We start from the raw sequence: 20054 nt of genomic DNA on the forward strand, positions 1-20054 counted from the left end.
GGGATATGTCTGTAGTGTCTCAGACCCAAGTCACTGAGTGCAGTCTCAGGAGATGGGAGGCAGCGGTGTGGGATCTCTGCAACTTGTCTACAGTAAACATTTAAGCTTCCACTGATTACTGAATACCAATATTATGAGTCCTGACCATTACACTGTATAATTTATATTGTACATTACATCCTCCTGACCCCTGCACTATATACTCCATGTTGTACATTACATACTCCTGACCCCTGCACTATATACTCTATGTTGTACATTACATACTCCTGACCCCTGCACTATATACTCTATGTTGTACATTACATACTCCTGACCCCTGCACTATATACTCTATGTTGTACATTACATCCTCCTGACCCCTGCACTATATACTCTATGTTGTACATTACATACTCCTGACCCCTGCACTATATACTCTATGTTGTACATTACATACTCCTGACCCCTGCACTATATATTCTGTTGTACATTACGTACTCCTGACCCCTGCACTATATACTCTGTTGTACATTACATACTCCTGACCCCTGCACTATATACTCTATGTTGTACATTATACACTCCTGACCCCTGCACTATATACTCTATGTTGTACATTATACACTCCTGACCCCTGCACTATACACTCTATGTTGTACATTCCATAGTCCTGACCCCTGCACTATATACTCTATGTTGTACATTACATACTCCTGACTTCTGCTCTCCCCCCACTGCTATATGTACACATAATATGGATTCTCCTTTGTTACACCCATTTCCTACCAGCTGGACGTTTTATATCGGATGATGTGATTGGAGCACAGACTTTTACATGGTGATAATAATGTGATAACATCCTCCCACTTTGGACCCTTAAACAGAAAGTGATAATGAGGGAGGAGTCAATACCCCAATGATGGTGGTCTTCAGGATCAGTCCAGTCTTCATCTTGGTTGTTCTCCCCCCATCCTCACTCTCTGACCTCTGGTGGGGCTCAGCCCCGCTGTTCTTCATGACTAAGTCATGGACTAAATAAGGAAGTGCAGTACTTCTTGTGTTGGGAAGATGACGATGAGTGATTGACGGGGTGGGGACCCTCGTCCTATAATCCCCTCATCACTGTCCCTCCTATAAAAGACAGTTCTGGTTGTTTCCTCAGTCTCTGACTAAGGTCCATGAATAAAGAAATGACCTGGTAGGAGATCAGAGGAGCCATTTCCTAGTTCCCTTGAGGGTGGAATTGTAAGCTCCTCAGAGACCAAGCTGCCTGATGTGGGCGGAGTCCTGGTTTGGGGGAACCAATCAGCTCCTGTCTAGTAATCCTCTTTGTCTTTGTATTTTAGTCCATGGCCGGGAGATGAGGAAAACCTCCGAGGATTGTCTCACTTTGTCTCCAGACTGGAAAGTAGAAGATGAGGACATCACACAGTATAGTCCAGGAGAAAACCCGGCTCCCTCCAATGTCCATCCGGCACCACCCAGTGTAGCTGGACCATCGGATTCCTCGTATCCTGAGGAACCTCAGACTGTGCGGGACCGGGCCGGCCTTCCAACAGGGAAGAGCTTCTCCTGTACTGAGTGTGGGAAATGTTTCCGTTGTAAATCCTATCTTAATAGGCATCAAAGATCTCACACAGGGGAGAAGCCGTATTCCTGTCCTGAGTGTGGGAAATGTTTTTCAGTGAAGTCCAATCTTTACACACATCAGAGATCTCACACGGGGGAGAAGCCGTATTCCTGTATTGAGTGCGGGAAATGTTTTTCAAAAAAGTTTAATCTTAAAAAACATCAGAGGCTTCACACAGCTGAGAAACCATATTCCTGTCCTGAGTGCGGAAAAACATTTTCACAGAAGGTTCACCTTAGCACACATCAAAGACTGCACACAGGGGAGAAGCCATTTTCCTGTTCTGATTGTGGGAAAAGTTTTTTTCAAAAATCAGAGCTTGTTTCACATCAGAGATCTCATACGGGGGAGAAGCCATATTCTTGTCATGAGTGTGGGAAGCGTTTTTCATGGAAGTCCAGTCTTTGCATACATCAGAGATCTCACACGGGTAAGAAGCCATATTGCTGTCCTGAGTGCGGGAAATGTTTTTCAGTGAAGTACAACCTTTACAAACATCAGAGATCTCACACGGGAGAGAAGCGGTATTCCTGTCTTGAGTGCGGGAAATGTTTTTCACATATGTCTAATCTTTACATACATCAGAGATCTCACACAGGGGAAAAACCATATCCTTGTCCTGAGTGCGGAAAATGTTTTTCACAGAAGTCCAATCTTTCCATCCATCAGAGATCTCACACGGGGTAAAAGCAACTTTCCTGTCCTGAGTGAGGGAAATGTTCCTCACTGAAGTCCTGTCTTCCTGTACATCAGGGGTCCCACACAACCCTAGAGGTGTATTAGTACCTTGAGTGCGGGAAATGTCTTCTAGATGAATGTTGATGGACATCTCAGCTCTCATGTGGGGAAGAAGCACACCCTGATATACACCTCAGATATACTCCATGGCTGATCATCATCATGGAAGAAACAGTCCATAAGGAGATCAGAGGTCCCCAAAGACATGGATGAAGTGTGGGACCGGGTTGGCCATTGAGATCAGGAGAAGAATATAAATGGAGTGTGAAATGCTCTGTAATGATGGAAAACATTCCCCCAGCTCAGCAAATCTCCTAATGACATCGGTGTTTTAGCCCCATTCACAGAGAAGGAATGGACAGGAGATAAAATCTCTCATACAGACAGAATGGTCATGTGACTTTATAAAGAGGAACACCAGAAAATCACATCAATCAAATCTTCCAATGTGTTCTGTGCAATCTGCGTACACATAAGGGGAGGGGCAGACCCAGGGGCATCCAGTGAGAACACAGAGGGGGGCTGGCTTACCATGGTAGGCAGGAAGTGTCTTAGGCCCGAGCACCAGCATGTCCACCAGCTGCCATAAACAAGGGAGCTGGCCCAGCACAGAACTCCTGGGAAGACTTACCTGATGCCACTTTCCTGCTCCACTTTCCATCCAGCCAGTGATGGTCCTGCCGCCATTTGTTTTATTATTGGTGTATACTCTGATCAGCAGGAATCATTTCTCCTGAAGAAGTGAGCGCTGCACCACGAAACGCGTGGAGATGGATGACGCTGCTGGATCCTCCTTATGGTGCTCAGAATTCTGTCCCACGGTGATTGTTGTCCAGGAATTGTCCATTGATGGACTTTGTGAGAGATTTCATGGCCTTGTACACCTGCTGGGAGGGTTGTATGATTTCTACGCTGATTGGGAAGAAAACATTGGAAGATCTTTATTGATGTTTTTCTGGAGTTCCTCTTTATAAAGTCCCATGAGTCCCATTGTGTCTGTATGAGAGATTTCATCTAGGGTAAGGACTGACCTACACCCCATCCATGCACACTTACCTCTTCGGATCTGCTAAGGAATGGACATGCACTTTCACCAGGTGAATGGTTCTGCACATTCTATGAATAGACCCCCAAATGTCAGGAGACGTTTCTATAAAGACGGGAAGTATGGAGCAGAGAAATGAATAGACCTCCCAGCAACGTTATTGTAATGTACACCAATAATAATGACTCCGCCCCCACATTCCAGACAAGGGATCATCCTGACCAATCGGATTTCTGCCTTTACTATTTCCTGATTTTTTTTTTGTAATCCTGTTGAAAGTGAAATTATAATAAAAATGTATTGAATGAAAAACAAAATCCTGTGTGTATGCAATGATGACAAAGCTGTGTATCCAGAAACGGCTGGTCGGTGACACTTCCATATACAGCCCAATGAAGTGACAAGGAAGCCCTAGAACCCTTTGGAGGAACCCTGGCTGAGAAAGGCTGGACTAGGCAGTCACATATCTCTGCCCCCCTTGCAGGGTTCCCAACCCTCCGTGACTTTTATTACTGACACAACATGAAATAGAATAGAATGGATAGATAATGTGGACATTGTAGTCAATGGAAGGTGATGAAGGGACGGACAGAATCAAGCTCCTTGATAGTAGAGGCAGACCCGATCAGTCCTCATGGGGGTCACATACATGTATAATAGACCCTGGTGGTGTCATGGAGGACAATCCTCAGGTATCCTCATATGTAGATGATAGTCACTGAGATATCAGATAAAGCCACACGCTGCTATCTCACACTTGGCACAAAGACAGCCAGTAGATGGATGTAAAGAGATGACGGAACGGGGCACTTGTAGAGTCAAAGGAGGCAGCGGTCACCATTCACTTTCAGCACAGGAGAGTCCCTCAATCCCCAGTGAGGTCATATACATACATGGCAGACCCATATAGATCCCATAGGGGGTAATCCACGTAGTCATCCACGGATAATTGTGGTAATAGCAGTGTTGCCAGTATATGGATGGCGGGTTATAATGACAGGATAGATAGTGCAGTAGGCAGTGGGTGAGCAGAAATATGAGACTGATAGAGCCCTGTGTGCCAGCGATAGGAACAAGGACATCAGACAGGTGGAGCTCAGCCAAGCAATTTCCATGAATGGGGACTCCCGCAGTGTATTAGTGCCGTAGTCCAAAAAACAGAGTCCGCTCACCCATCCAAGTGCCGTTTGCTAATGCATTGTCCTCCCGCTGCATAGTGGAAGTGTAGAGGCACGCCGTGTAGTCATCTGTGGATGAGGAGGTCTGCAAAGAGGTCTAGTGTGTCCAGAGCAATGCGGCCAGGTGGTGAGGCTGTGTGGAGAGGCCTGGATGCCGGGGATGCGGGCGTCATGATGTTGTGATGTCAACGTGTTTCATCCACTGAGTCATGTGAGCATCTTCAGCCCACAGCACACCGGACACACTAGACCTCTTTGCAGACCTAATTATCCACAGATGACTACACGGCATACCTCTACACTTCCACTATGCAGCGGGAAGACAATGTATTAGAAAACAGCACTTGGATGGGAAGCAGAAGGAGCCAAGAGAAGATAGAGAGCAGTAGGAACCTTGAGAGGATGGGGAGCAGGAGGAACCTAGAGAGGAAGGGGAGGTGAAGAAGCCTAGAAAGGATGGAGAGGTGAAGAAGCCTAGAGAGGATGAGGAGGAGAAGGAGCCTAGAGAGGGAAGGGAGCTTAGAGAGGATGGGGAGGGGATGGAGCCTAGAGAGGATGGGGAAGGGATGGAGCCAAGAGAGGATGGGGAGGGGAAGGAGCCTAGAGAGGATGGGGAGGAGAAGGAGCCTATAGAGAATGGGGGGGAGAAGGAGCCTAGAGAGGATGGGAGGAGAAGGAGCCTAGAGAGGATGGGAGGGGGGTAGAAACCTAAGGAGAATTGGAGAGAAGGGTGGAAAAGGAAGGGAAGGAAAGTATAGAGGATGGGGAAGAAGCATAGAAAGGATGGGGAGGGGAAGAAGCCTAGAAAGGATGGGAAGGGGAAGGAGCCTAACGAGGATGAGGAGTGAAAGAAGCCTAGCCTCCCCAGCGGTATTCCTGAGTGTAGCTCGGGGTAAAATTTCAGTATCAAGAGAGGTAACCCTGAGCTACACTGCGGCTTACCATGTGGTGTTGTTCAGGGAGTCGCTGCAGCGCTTACCTTGTCCTTCGCTCCCGCGATGTGTCCCCTTCAGCATCCCCGGCCATCTCCTCCTGCCGATGCCGGCTTCTGTGTTCCTGTCACTGTGACGTCAGGACGTACGGGTGCCGGAACCGGCGGCAAATTAAAAAAAATGTCATTTTTTTGCAAACAAATATTACATAGTAAAACATTCCTGTATCAAACCATTTCACATACATTTTGTCCCGAGTGCTTTGTCCGGCGCCCTGCCTGCATTTTTACTGTTCTTTCTGCCTGGAAACAGAAACGTCCATGGCGTCCAAAAAGCGTCCCTTTATGTCAAAAGCGGCTTTAGACCGGCTAGAGAACAGCGATAGTAAATCAGAACCACTTGCAGAATTGAGTGATAATGATTCGTGGGGGAAATTCCTCATCAGACACTGAAAACGATTCTGCGACTTTGCTCAGCGATGTGCGAACTTGGCGCTATATTTCCAATATCAGTGTTTTTGGTTTGATTATATTATTGAATTACATTTATTATTATTATTATATTATTATTTTTTAGGAGTATTTATTAAATTATAATTTATGATTTCGTGTTTCAAGTTTTATCCTCCCCGGGATGTTTACTAGACTCTTGTTCAGACAGATTTCAGTGAGTTATTCCTAAAAATTACCCTCTACAATAAAAAAACTACATATTTCCATGCAAAATAATGGTACCGCTTTCAGCACCAAAAATCTGAAATAATCAGACCGCCAGGGAGGTTAGAGAGGATGGGGAGGAGAAGGAGTCTAGATAAGATGAGGAGAGGAAGGAACCTAGAAAGGATTGGGAGGGAATGGAGCCTAGAGAGGATGGGGAGGGGAAGGAGCCTAGAGAGGATGGGGAGGGGAAGGAGCCTAGAGAGGATGGGGAGGGGAAGGAGCCTAGAGAGGATGGGGAGGGGAAAGAGCCTAGAGAGGATGGGGAGGGAATGGAGCCTAGAGAGAATGGGGAGGGGAAGGAGCCTATAGAAGATGGGGAGGGGAAGGAGTCTAGAAAGGATTGGGAGGGAATGGAACCTAGGGGGAATGGGAGCCTAGAGAGGATGGGGAGGGGAAGGAACCTAGAGAGGATGAGGAGGAGAAGAAGCCTAGAGAGGATGGGGAGGGGAAGGAGCCTAGAGAGGATGGGGAGGGGAAGGAGCCTAGAGAGGATGGGGAGGGGAAGGAACCTAGAGAGGATGGGAAAGAGGACGGAGCCTAGAGAGGATCAGTAGGGGAAGGAGCCTAGAAAGGAAGAAGCCTAGAGAGGATGGGAAGGAGCCTAAAGAGGATAGTGAGAAGGAGCATAGAGAGGATGGGAAGGAGGAGCCTATAGAGGATGGGAAGGAGAAGCCTATAGAGGATGGAGTGGGGAAGAAGCCTAGACAGCATGGAGAGGGGAATGAGCCTAATGAGGATGAGGAGTGGAAGAAACCTAGAGAGGATGGGGAGGGGAAGAAGCCAAGAGAGGATGGGGAGGGGAAGGAGACAAGAGAGGATGGGGAGGGGAAAAAGCCTAGAGAGGATGGGGAGGGGAAGGAGCCTAGAGAAGATGGGGAGGGGAAGGAGCCTAGAGAGGATGGGGAGGGGAAGAAGCCTAGAGAGGATGGGGAGGAGAAGGAGCCTAGAGAGGATGGGGAGGGGAAGAAGCCTAGAGAGGATGGGGAGGGGAAAAAGCCTAGAGAGGATGGGGAGGGGAAGGAGCCTAGAGAAGATGGGGAGGGGAAGGAGCCTAGAGAGGATGGGGAGGGGAAGAAGCCTAGAGAGGATGGAGAGTGAAGGGAACTTAGAGAAATTGTAGGCAATTGAGCTTAGAGAGTTTGGGGAGGGAAAGGATGGGGTGGGGAAGGACCATGGAGAGGATGGGAGCAGAATACATTTGAGTAGGTTTCTGGCACTACAGACTCCATGCAGTCACCTCTGCCATTCAGCACTTGCCATTGTCCTCACTGTGTTCATTTTCTACAAACACCAACCCATAGGTGCCTCCCTCCCAGGAATACAGAACACATTTTCTCAGATGATCCCAGTATTGGACCCATTTAGTATGCTGGACATGAAAGTATTCTGCATCCAACCTTCTGGAAAAGACAAACATATTCCCCCCCCATCCCTTCACTGGGTTGTTTTACAGAAGAACTAAAGGCATTGATTTTCTGGAGAGTGGAGAGGGATGAGACCTCCTGTTGGTTTCTATTGCTGCCTCGGCCTCCTTTAGGGAGATTCAGCCTCTCTATTTGTCCTGTTTACAATTATTACCGAAAGTAATATAAAATCCTGAGATTTGGGGTGTCACCAGAACAGGATCAGGAGGAGGACTCCCTATGACACCATTGTATGTAGGGGGCGCTCTGCAACTAGATTTTACACCATCCTATATAGGGGCAGCTTTCCAAATATATTATTACACACTGTACAGTATTCTCTCTCCGCCCTCTACATTGTAACCCCCCCGGGACACCCCCCATGTGTACATCTGGAGGGCATCTTTCCAGAATCATTACAATGATAAACAAACACCCCCGATTAATATGACACATGTACTGGTGGTCCAATCAGCCAATCAGAACCCTGCAGACCCCAGCAGTGCACACCCCCAGATTTATATGACACGTCTACTGGTGGTCCAATCAGAACCCTCCAGGCCCCAGCAGTGCACACCCCCAGATTAATACGACACATGTACTGGTGGTCCAATCAGAACCCTCCAGGCCCCAGCAGTGCACACCCCAGATTATTACAACACGTGTACTGGTGGTCCAATCAGAACCCTCCAGGCCCCAGCAGGGCACACCCCCAGATTAATATAACACATGTATTGATGGTCCAATCAGAACCCTCCAGGCCCCAGCAGTGCACACCCCCGGATTAATACAACACGTGTACTGGTGGTCCAATCAGAACCCTCCAGGCCCCAGCAGTGCCCCCAGCCCTGAATTCTCTCCAATGGAACTCTCCAGTGAAATCTCCTCTCATCAATTACTAGCCGGATTCCCTCTATTACCTCCTGTATGTACAAAACTCCCCCAAATCTCTCCCCTCCTCACCATCCACTAGAAATTGGAGGAATTGTTTCTTCTTCCTGAAATCCAGACCTAGAGAGGAATAGAAAAGAACCAACAAACCCCACAAAGTCTTTTTATAGAGATTTATTCCATCAAATCCAAACTATTCTACACATATTTATTCCATGAAATATGAAGAGATTTTTCTATCAATAATCCCATCAAATCTGCGTGTTTATTGGACTTTATTCCCAGCAATAATCAATCAGGAATCCATGCCAGCAATCATCAGATCAATAGGAATGTTTCCAATATCCAGTGATCACGGTTTGATCCTCCAACATAACCAGTGCACAGAATGATAAATCTATCCCATGAAATGGATCTTATTGATTGGTTGATGTCATTGATTGATCTATTGATTCCCTTCTATGATAGAATAGATTGATTTCTCCATGTATTGATCATCCTCTCCATATATCTCTTCACCTTGTCTAACATCATACAAATCCTGAATGCTATAAATCTCAGTCCTGTCCATGAATTGTATGTGACTCGGGTCTTTATAATACCATATACTGGACTGTTACTTCATTCCCTATTTTTATATCGTCTTCTTACACCTGTCCTGATGAAGTGACACTTTGAAGCCATGAAACGCGTTGATGGTGTATTTTACATTCACTTGTCCAGTAAACTCCGACCTTCTGAAGAAAACATTTCAGAGTTTCCTCCTTTACTATGGGCTCCTCTGCTGACCTCACCCTCATTTTTTCTTGGGGTGAAAGTTCTCCACCGGGATCCAAATCCTGCTTAGTATATGATGATCCGGAATTCCCCGAAAATTACCAAAACTTTATTTTCCAGGGCCTCTGCTAATAGATGTTTGGGGGTTTATCTCATCTTCAGGCCTAAAATCTGCATTTCCCATGTGTGCAAAATAATGCAGAAACAGCTCTGGCAGTGAGAGGGTTAATGTGGGCTTGGAGGGATCACCTTTATAGAAACATATAAATTGTTAGCACTTCCTCCTAGAAGAACTGGCGTTGTTGGTTTGAATCCCAACCACTGCCATACCTGCCTGAAGTTTGCATGTTCTCCCTGTGCCTGCGTGATCTGTCCCCAGACTGGACCAGCTGAGTGATGGTCAGACGTTCTATAAATAGAGCCCTTGGTGGTCAGACGTCCAGAAACTATATCCCCTCTGACACGTTTCGTGTAATGCACATCATCATAGGGTGCTGGGCTTACAGTCAGGGACGTCTATTAGCTCCTATTTATATTTGATCCCCGGTGATCCTGACAGTCCCTCTGATTTCCTATTAAAACTGACCACACTAGGCATGAGAGCTCAGCGTGGTCAGTTCTCTAACTGCTGGGAGCTCAGTCTGCTCTCCTCCAATCATCAGACTTGTCCTGACATCCCCCTCCCTGCACAGCCATTCACTAGGAAGATCAGTGAACTGAAGACAAGTGATCACATGAACAATAGTAAGCAAGATGTCACTTCCTGATATCATTGTTTACAACTAGTGAAATCTGTGAATGATCACCGAGGTCACATGGTACAGGGCTATTCCCAACAGACTTGTACCATGTGACAAGCTGTGACCAATCACAGCTCTCACAGTATTTCTCAATGGCTGCAAGAATGCAGCCAGAGAGAAGGTGAAATTATTGCTGTTACAGCCTTTATGGGTGTAAAAAAACCCATAAATAATAATATAAAAAAAAAATAAAAATGTAAAAATTTTTTTTGAAAAATTATAATTTTTGGTTATAAACTAATTTGTTTTTTTTTTACTAAAAAGATATCTGAATACATTTTGGCCGATTTATGAAGAAAGATTATTTATTTGCAAAATTTTATAAGAAAAACATTTTATTTTCCAAATTTTTGGACATTTTAATTTATATAGCAAAAAATAAAAATTCCAGCGTTGAATAAATACCACCAAAATAAAGTTTTATCTGTCTCAGAGTGCGGGAGTGTGACCTCAGGGTACGGGAGTGTGATCTCAGAGTGTGACCTCAGGGTGCGGGAGTGTGACCTCAGAGTGTGACCTCAGGGTGCGGGAGTATGACCTCAGAGTGCGGGAGTATGACCTCAGGGTGCGGGAGTATGACCTCAGGGTGCGGGAGTATGACCTCAGGGTGCGGGAGTATGACCTCAGAGTGTGGGAGTGTGACCTCAGAGTGTGACCTCAGGGTGCGGGAGTATGACCTCAGAGTGCGGGAGTATGACCTCAGAGTGTGACCTCAGGGTGTGGGAGTATGACATCAGAGTGCGGGAGTGTGACCTCAGAGTGCGGGAGTGTGACCTCAGGGTGCGGGAGTGTGACCTCAGGGTGCGGGAGTGTGACCTCAGGGTGCGGGAGTGTGACCTCAGGGTGCGGGAGCGTGACCTCAGGGTGCGGGAGCGTGACCTCAGAGTGCGGGAGTGTGACCTCAGCGATTAGTATGGGGGCGTGTCTGATGAAGGAAACCAAGGGCTGTATTTATAGAACATTCATTGGACCAATGAGACAATCATTCCTCCAGCTGTGACAACATCCTGCTGTATGTTAAGTAACACAGTGATTTCCTATGATCGCCGGCTCCATCTAGTGGCCACAATGAGGTGATTTTTCTGAAATATCTCCATCAGTAAAATTAGCCCAATATGATGTTATGGCCACTAGATGGAGCCAATGATCATAAGAAATAAAATACACCCAAAACTCCTCCCTGCTGGAGAATGCCGGTCACATCCATCCAACATTGTTCTCCATAGACCTCCAAGTGTTTGTGAAATCTCCCACCACAAAATGTACTCAGCCAATCACAGGGCAGGACTCCATTTTTATTCTTCTGCTGATATCAATAGCCAACCTGGTCCCACACTTCATCCATGTCTTTGGGGACCTCTGATCTCCTTATGAACGGTTTCTTCCATGATGAAGATCAGCCATGGAGTATATCTGAGGTGTATATCAGGGTGTGCTTCTTCCCCACATGAGAGCTGGGATGTCCAGCAACATTCATCTAGAAGACATTTCCCGCAATCAAGGCACTAATACACCTCCATGGTTGTGTGGGACCCCTGATGTACAGGAAGACAGAACTTCAGTGAGGAACATTTCCCTCACTCAGGACAGGAAAGTGGCTTCTCCCCCATGTGAGATCTCTGATGTTTGTAAAGATTGGACTTTTCTGAAAAACTTTTCCCACACTCTGGACGGGAATACAGCTTTTCCCTTTTGTGAGATCTTTGATGCTTGACAAGATCTGCCTGATTTACAAAACATTTCCAGCACTCAGAACAGAAAAGTGACGTTTTCCCTGTGTGCAATCTCTGATGTGTGTAAAGATAGGACTTCTGTGAAAAACATTTCCCGCACTCAGGACAGGAATACGGCTTCTCCCCCGTGTGCAGTCTCTGATGTGTGTGAAGACTGGACTTTTGTGAAAAACAATTCCCGCACTCAAGACAGGAATACGGCTTCTCCCCTGTGTGAGATCTATGATGGCTGTAAAGACTTGACTTCTCTGAAAAAAATTTCCTGCACTCAGGACAAGAATACGGCTTCTCCCCTGTGTGAGATCTCTGATGTTTGTGAAGATGAGACATCTGTGAAAAACATTTCCCACACTCAGGACAAGAATACGGCTTCTCCCCCGTATGAGATCTCTGATGTTTGTGCACACTGGACTTCTGTGAAAAACATTTCCCGCAATCAGGACAAGAATATGGTTTTTCCCCCGTGTGAGATCTCTGATGCTTGTGCAGACTGGACTTCTCTGAAAAACATTTCCCGCACTCAGAACAGGAATACGGCTTCTCTCCTGTGTGAAATTTCTGGTGTCTGTAAAGATAGGACTTCAATGAAAAACATTTCCCGCACTCAGAACAAGAATACGGCTTCTCCCCCATGTGAGATGTCTGATGCCTCGAAAGATGGGACTTCAGTGAAAAACATTTCCCGCACTCAGGACAGGAAAATGGCTTCTCCCCCGTGTGAGACATCTGATGTTTGTGCAGACTGGACTTCTGTGAAAAACATTTCCCACACTCAGGACAAGAATACGGCTTCTCCCCTGTGTGAGATCTCTGATGTTTGTGCAGACTGGACTTTTGTGAAAAACATTTCCCACACTCAGGACAAGAATACGGCTTCTCCCCTGTGTGACATGTCTGATGCCTGGAAAGATGAGACTTCACTGAAAAACATTTCCCGCACTCAGGACAGGAAAATGGCTTCTCCCCCTTGAGAGATTTCTGATGTTTGTGCAGACTGGACTTCTCTGGAAAACATTTTCCGCACTCAGAATAGGAATATGGCTTCTCCCCTGTGTGAGATCTCTGATGTCTGTAAAGACTGGACTTCACTGAAAAACATTTCCCACACTCAGGACAGGAATATGGCTTCTCTCCTGTGTGAGATCTTATATGCATATTAAGACGGTATTCATGATGGAAACATTTCCCGCACTCCAGACAGGAGAACTTTTTCCCTGTTGTAACGCTGACCTGGACCCGCGCAGTCTGAGGTTCCTCAGGATACGAGGAATCCGATGGTCCATCTACACTGGGTGGTGCCGGATGGACATTGGAGGGAGCCGGGTTTTCTCCTGGACTATACTGTGTGATGTCCTCATCTTCTACTTTCCAGTCTGGAGACAAAGTGAGACAATCCTCGGAGGTTTTCCTCATCTCCCGGCCATGGACTAAAATACAAAGACAAAGAGGATTACTAGACAGGAGCTGATTGGTTCAAATCCCCCCAAATGTCAGGACGGTACAAATACCCCCAAATGTCAGGACAGATCCCTCCAAATGTCAGGACGGTACAAATACCCCAAATGTCAGGACGGGACAGATATCCCCCAAATGTCAGGACAGTACAAATACCCCCAAATGTCAGGACAGTACAGATATCCCCCAAATGTCAGGACAGTACAGATATCCCCCAAATGTCAGGACAGTACAAATACCCCCAAATGTCAGAACAGGACAGATCCCTCCAAATGTCAGGATGGTACAAATACCCCCAAATGTCAGGACGGTACAATTCCCCCTGTAAGGAAAAATGTCTTATTAACTGGCATCCATTGTGTTTAATGCCTCCATTGTAGATGTGGGAACAAGTTAGTTTGGTGTTTATATGTCACTTGTGACAACTCTTTGCTTCATGAATTCAGTTCCCATTCTGTAGATGGAACTGCCTTATATGGTGGTCTTCAGTCATTTGTGGTCGTTATATTTCTTGATAAGATTGCAATATATCATTGGTCATTACAATATATCGTTGGTCATTACAATATATCGTTGGTCATTACAATATATCGTTGGTCATTAAAATATTTTATTGGTCATTACAATATATCGTTGGTCATTATAATGTATCGTTGGTCATTACAATATTTTGTTGGTCATTACAATATATCATCGTTCATTACAATACATCGTCGGTCATTACAATATATTATTGGTCATTACAATATTTCATTGGTCATTACAATATTTCATTGGTCATTACAATATATTATTGGTCATTACAATATTTCGTTGGTCATTACAATATTTCATTGGTCATTACAATATATCATTGGTCATTACAATATATTATTGGTCATTACAATACTTCGTTGGTCATTCTGCATTTGTAAAACCTGCTCGCACGCATTAAACGTTCAGAGATTTAGTTTGCACACTTTGGTGTCCGGAGTTTTATTCCTCCTGAGATCAGAGGGCAGAAATTACCGAAGACATTTAAAGGGCTACAGACATAGGTTGAATCCTTGCAATCTGGTGTCAGAAGTCGGGATTAAAGGTGAGGCTGGTCAGGTAAGCTGAGCTATTTTGTCTTAGTTTTGCCGGATCAAATCCCCTTTAAAGACCCCGGGACAGCAGCCAAAGTTTCCATGTGAGATTGTTGGATCTCACGGAGAGTCTATGAGGTGGGTCCTCAAAGGAAATTCAGAGGTTTTGGAAGCCTCTGGGGAAAAATTGCCTCGGCAGATGTATTGTGAATTCACAGGAGTCCTCGGTTATTTCTGCCATTTTAGAAGTAGAAGTGCCTATTTGCTGTGTGTTATGGAACTGCTATGTAGTATTTGTGTTTCTTCAGAACAGGTTTATTACAAGGATTTGTACTTTTAGGTGTTAAACTCCTGAACTGTGGAGAAGGCTTTGCTGACATGACAACCTCTCCGCTTCAGGGAATAAGTACTGATATTGTAATCATTTATTGCTTTGTCTAACAGCTGTTTTGCTTCCACTATGGGAAAGATCCAAAGTAAGGGATCTCTGCCAAAAATTCCAAGGCTTCCGCATAAAGTGTTAAGTGATATTGCTGAGAAAAAGAAAGAAAGACAAGAGAATCCGGAATGGTCTAGGCTAACTTGTAAAGAATATGTGATCAGAGTATCACCATGGGACGATTACTATGTGGTTCCTTTCACAGACAGTATTGCAGAATGGTCCCTGGATATGAAAAGCAGTGGTCCCTTTCCTAGAGATGGGTCTAATGATAAGATTCATATGGACATGATAAGGGGACTGTGTTTAGGAGATAAGACATCTTTCAACTTGCCCGAGCTGGGACTATAAATACATGAAATCTGCGGGTGTTCACTGGCTCAGAATGACTGGTTACACTCTGGAGCCAAGGAATTTTAATCTCCACTCTTTAACCCCCAGCATCTGCCCCGCCAACTTCTACACAAATATATCCAGCATTACCAAAGACAGAGGATGATGATTTCCTCAAATCTTTGAGAACAGATAGACCACTACAGCCTCCCGTAGAACAAGCAGTGGAGATACAGAGTCCGGATAGTACAGTATGGGAGGAGGAGGGAGGGGCTGTAGGAGGAAGAGAGGAAGGAGACAGATCAGATGGCAGTCCCGAGGCAGAGAGGAAGGAGACAGATCAGATGGCGGTCCCGAGGAAGAGAGGAAGGAGACAGATCAGTTGGCGGTCCAGAGGAAGAGAGGAAGGAGACAGATCAGATGGCGGTCCCGAGGAAGAGAGGAAGGAGACAGATCAGATGGCGGTCCCGAGGAAGAGAGGAAGGAGACAGATCAGATGGCGGTCCCGAGGAAGAGAGGAAGGAGACAGATCAGATGACGGTCCCGAGGAAGAGAGGAAGGAGACAGATCAGATGGCAGTCCCGAGGAAGAGAGGAAGGAGACAGATCAGATGGCAGTCCCGAGGAAGAGAGGAAGGAGACAGATCAGATGGCAGTCCCGAGGAAGAGAGGAAGAAGACAGATCAGATGACGGTCCCGAGGAAGAGAGGAAGGAGACAGATCAGATGGAAGTCCCGAGGAAGAGGAAGGAGACAGATCAGATGGCAGTCCTGAGGAAGGGAGGAAGGAGACAGATCAGATGGCAGTCCAAGGAAGAGGAAGGAGACAGATCAGATGGCAGTCCTGAGGAAGAGGAAGGAGACAGATCAGATGGCAGTCCCGAGGAAGGAAACAGATCAGATGGCAGTCCCGAAGAAGGAGACAGATCAGATGGCAGTCCCGAGGAAGAGAGGAAGGAAACAGATCAGATGGCAGTCCCGAGGAAGGAAACAGATCAGATGGCAGTCCCGAGGAAGAGAGGAAGGAGACAGATCAGATGGCAGTCCCGAGGAAGAGAGGAAGGAAACAGATCAGATGGCAGTCCCGAGGAAGGAAACAGATCAGATGGCAGTCCCGAGGAAGGAGACAGATCAGATGGCAGTCCCGAGGAAGAGAGGAAGGAGACAGATCAGATGGCAGTCCCGAGGAAGAGAGGAAGGAAACAGATCAGATGGCAGTCCCGAGGAAGGAGACAGATCAGATGGCAGTCCCGAGGAAGAGAGGAAGGAGACAGATCAGATGGAAGACCCGAGGAAGAGAGGAAAGAGACAGATCAGATGGCAATCATTGGTGACAGGTGCACCTGGGTCCTAGTGCCTGCCTGCCTGTATGCCTTGTCGGGATCCTGCACATGCGCAGATTCATGTGCTGCGGCAATCTTCTCTTTCGCACATTCCCAAACGCAATTCTTTTAGCCGGAAATCCCTTACACTCTGGGACATAAAACCATCCTATACACCACACATCATGTACTACATGTCCTTAAGAACCTCACTACGCAGCACATGACAGCACAAAGGGCAAGCGGTTATCAAGTGATTTTGACATCAACTACAAATTTGGAAGTGAAATATGTAGGTTCAAACTCAGGTCCTCTAGCTATGCTAAATTGTTTGCTATGGATAAACGGTGAAACTGACAACCCACCCGAGGAACATGATTGTGTTCAGGTCATACATGAAGATACCTCTCCCAGAATAGACATACAACACCCATTCCGGAAGCTCTGGACATATTAGTAGATGGTTCTTGTCCCAGACCTTCTGATGATACCTTTATACCAGGGTATGCAGTGGTCCCGTTACCTGACATTGTTCAGGAGGCATTACCCCTCACTCACAAATCAGCCCAAGCTGCAGAATTGATTGCACTAACAAGGACTTGTGAACTTTGTGAGAATCAAGATGTAACTGTTTACACAGATTCTAGGTATGCTTTTGGAGTTGTCCATGATTTTGGTAAAATATGGCAGAGAAGGGAATTCTCCACTGCAGATGGAAAAGGAGTATCACATGGGGACCTAATAAACAATGTTTTGGAAGCCATTCATAATCCTAGGTCCATTGCAGGAATTAGATGTAAGGCACACACATCTTCCTCTGATTTTGTAGCCAAAGGCAAGGCATTTGCTGATTGCACTGCTAAAAATGCCGCCCGACAGCAACACCTCTTGTAAACTCACAAATGTCTATTGGCCATTTTAGATCCACCTATGTTACCGGAACATTCTCTTCTCAAGGAGCTGCAATATACAGAAATGAAGAGGATGTAGCATACTGGCAACAGAAGGAGTTGACATGAGATGTAATTGTCTAATGTCAAAAGGAGGTATACTAGGACTCCCACGTCACAGCGCTCCTCTCATTATGGTGCAGTTCCATGGCATAGGACATCGGGGTTGGCAGGTAGTGAAAGATGAAATAAAGAAAAGATTTTGTGTTCCAAATCTTACTAAGCAGACACAAGAATAAATAGGGCGGTGTGGTACATGCATCAGAAACAATGGTGGAAACCCCAATCAGGTTAGACATGATCAGCTATTGCCACCTAGTGGACTATTTGAGGAACTTCAAATTGATTTCACACACATGCCTAATAGTGGACGAGGCGAGTTTCTGCTGGTGATAGTGGATCGCTTTAGTCGCTGGCCTGAAGCATTTGTAACAAAGAGGATGCAAGGAGCGTTGCTAAAATCCTTTACAAAGAAATCATCCCTCGATGGGGATGTCTGGTCAGTATAGACTCAAACAAAGGACCAGCATTTACATCAAAGGTTACACAACAGGTAGCCAAACTGATGAGCATTGACTGGAAGTTCCACATATTCTACCACACAGAGTTCTGGTCAGGTAGGACGGGCAAATAGGACCCTGAAGGAAAAACTAAGGAAGGCAACAGGGGGGGACATTGAAGTGATGGGAAGCGTTCTTGCCAGCTGTTCTGGCTGAGATGAGGATGACACCACATAAAGGCACCAAGCTTTCCCCCTTTGAAATTCTTATGGGCAGGCCATTCCCCACCCCCTGGACAAGAGGTCCTTTGGTAGTTATGTCAGGTGATTTAGAATTAATCCCGGAAAGATATGTCCAGGAATTGATTAGGGTGCTGAATGGTGTACAGGTAAAACTTGAAAAATGAGAATATGGTGCATTCATTCATTCATTCATTCATTTATTTCAGTGCAGCAACTTAAAAGGTGAAACTAATATATGAGATAGACTCATTCCATGCAAAGCAAGATAGTTCAAGCCGTGATTTGTCATCATTGTGATGATTATGGCTTACAGCTCATGAAAATCCACAATCTCAGAAAATGAGAATATTCCATGCAATCAATAAAACAAGGATTGTACATAGAACAATATCGCACCTCTGAAAAGTAGAAGCTGCATATGTACTCAGTACTTGGTTTGGGCCCCTTTTGCAGCAATTTCTGCCTCAATGCGGCGTGGCATGGAAGCTATCAGCCTGTGGCACTGCTGAGGTGTTATGGAAGACCAGGATGCTTCAATAGCGGCCTTCAGCTCTTCTGCATTGTTCGGTCTCATGTCTCTCATCTTTCTCTTGGCAATGCCCCATAGATTCTCTATGGGGTTCAGGTCAGGCGAGTTTGCTGGCCAATCAAGCACAGTTATCCCACGGTCATTGAACCAGGTTTTGGTGCTTTTGGCAGTGTAGGCGGAGCCAAGTCCTGCTGGAAAATGAAGTCAGCATCCCCATAAAGCTGGTCTGTGGAAGGAAGCATGAAGTGCTCCAAAATCTCCTGGTAGACGGCTGTGGTGACCCTGGACTTAATGAAGCACAGTGGACCAACACCAGCAGATGACATGGCTCCCCAAATCAACACAGACTGTGGAAACTTCACACTGGACTTCAAGCATCTTGCAGTGTGGGCCTCTCCATTCTTCCTCCATACTCGGGGTCCTTGTGCCTCTCCATTCTTCCTCCATTCTTGGGGTCCTTGGGCCTCTCCATTCTTCCTCCATACTCGGGGTTCTTGGGCCTCTCCATTCTTCCTCCATACTCGGGGTCCTTGCGCCTCTCCATTCTTCCTCCATACTCGGGGTCCTTGTGCCTCTCCATTCTTCCTCCATTCTTGGGGTCCTTGGGCCTCTCCATTCTTCCTCCATACTCGGGATCCTTGTGCCTCTCCATTCTTCCTCCATACTCGGGGTCCTTGGGCCTCTCCATTCTTCCTCCATACTCGGGGTCCTTGGTTTCCAAATGAGATGTTGTTCTCATCAGAAAAGAGGACTTTGGACCACTGAGCAACAGCCAGGTCTGTTTTTCTTTAGCCCAGGTAAGACGCTTCTGACGTTGTTTGTTGTTCAGGAGCGGCTTGACAAGAGGAATACGACATTTGAAGCCCATGTCCAGGATCTGTCTGTGTGGTGGCTCTTGATGCACTGACTCCAGCCTCAGTCCACTCCTTGTGAAAGTCCCCAACACTTTTGAATGGCCTTTTCCTGACAATCCTCTCCAGGCTGCAGTCATCCCTGCTGCTTGTGCACCTTTTTCTTCCACACTTTTCCTTTCCACATAACTTTCTATTAATGTGCTTTGATACAGCACTTTGGGAACATCCAACTTCTTCTGCAATTACCTTTTGAGGCTTTCCCTCCTTATGGAGGGTGTCAGTGATGGTGTCAGGTCAGCAGTCTTTCCCATGATTGTGATTCCTACTAAACCAGACTGAGAGACCATTTAAAGGCTCAGGAACCCTTTGCAGGTGTTATGGCTGAATGAGCTGATTAGAGTGGGACACTTTGATCTGAGAATATTCCACCTTTTCACAATATTCTCATTTTCTGAGATTGTGGATTTGGGGTTTTCATGAGCTGTAAGCCATAATCATCACAATGATGACAAATCACGGCTTGAACTATCTTGCTTT

At 46.1% G+C, this 20054-nt stretch overlaps 1 pseudogene; it reads right to left on the reverse strand.

Annotated features, from left to right (window-relative positions):
* The window catches only part of LOC149443028 (uncharacterized), a 38493-nt pseudogene extending 25252 nt beyond the window's left edge, over positions 1-13241 (reverse strand).
* Between the last annotated feature and the right edge of the window lie 6813 nt (positions 13242-20054).

Source organism: Staurois parvus, unplaced genomic scaffold (assembly GCF_062004578.1).
Source record: "Staurois parvus isolate SC_StPar_1 unplaced genomic scaffold, SC_StPar_1.0 ptg000879l, whole genome shotgun sequence".
Taxonomy (NCBI): domain Eukaryota; kingdom Metazoa; phylum Chordata; class Amphibia; order Anura; family Ranidae; genus Staurois; species Staurois parvus.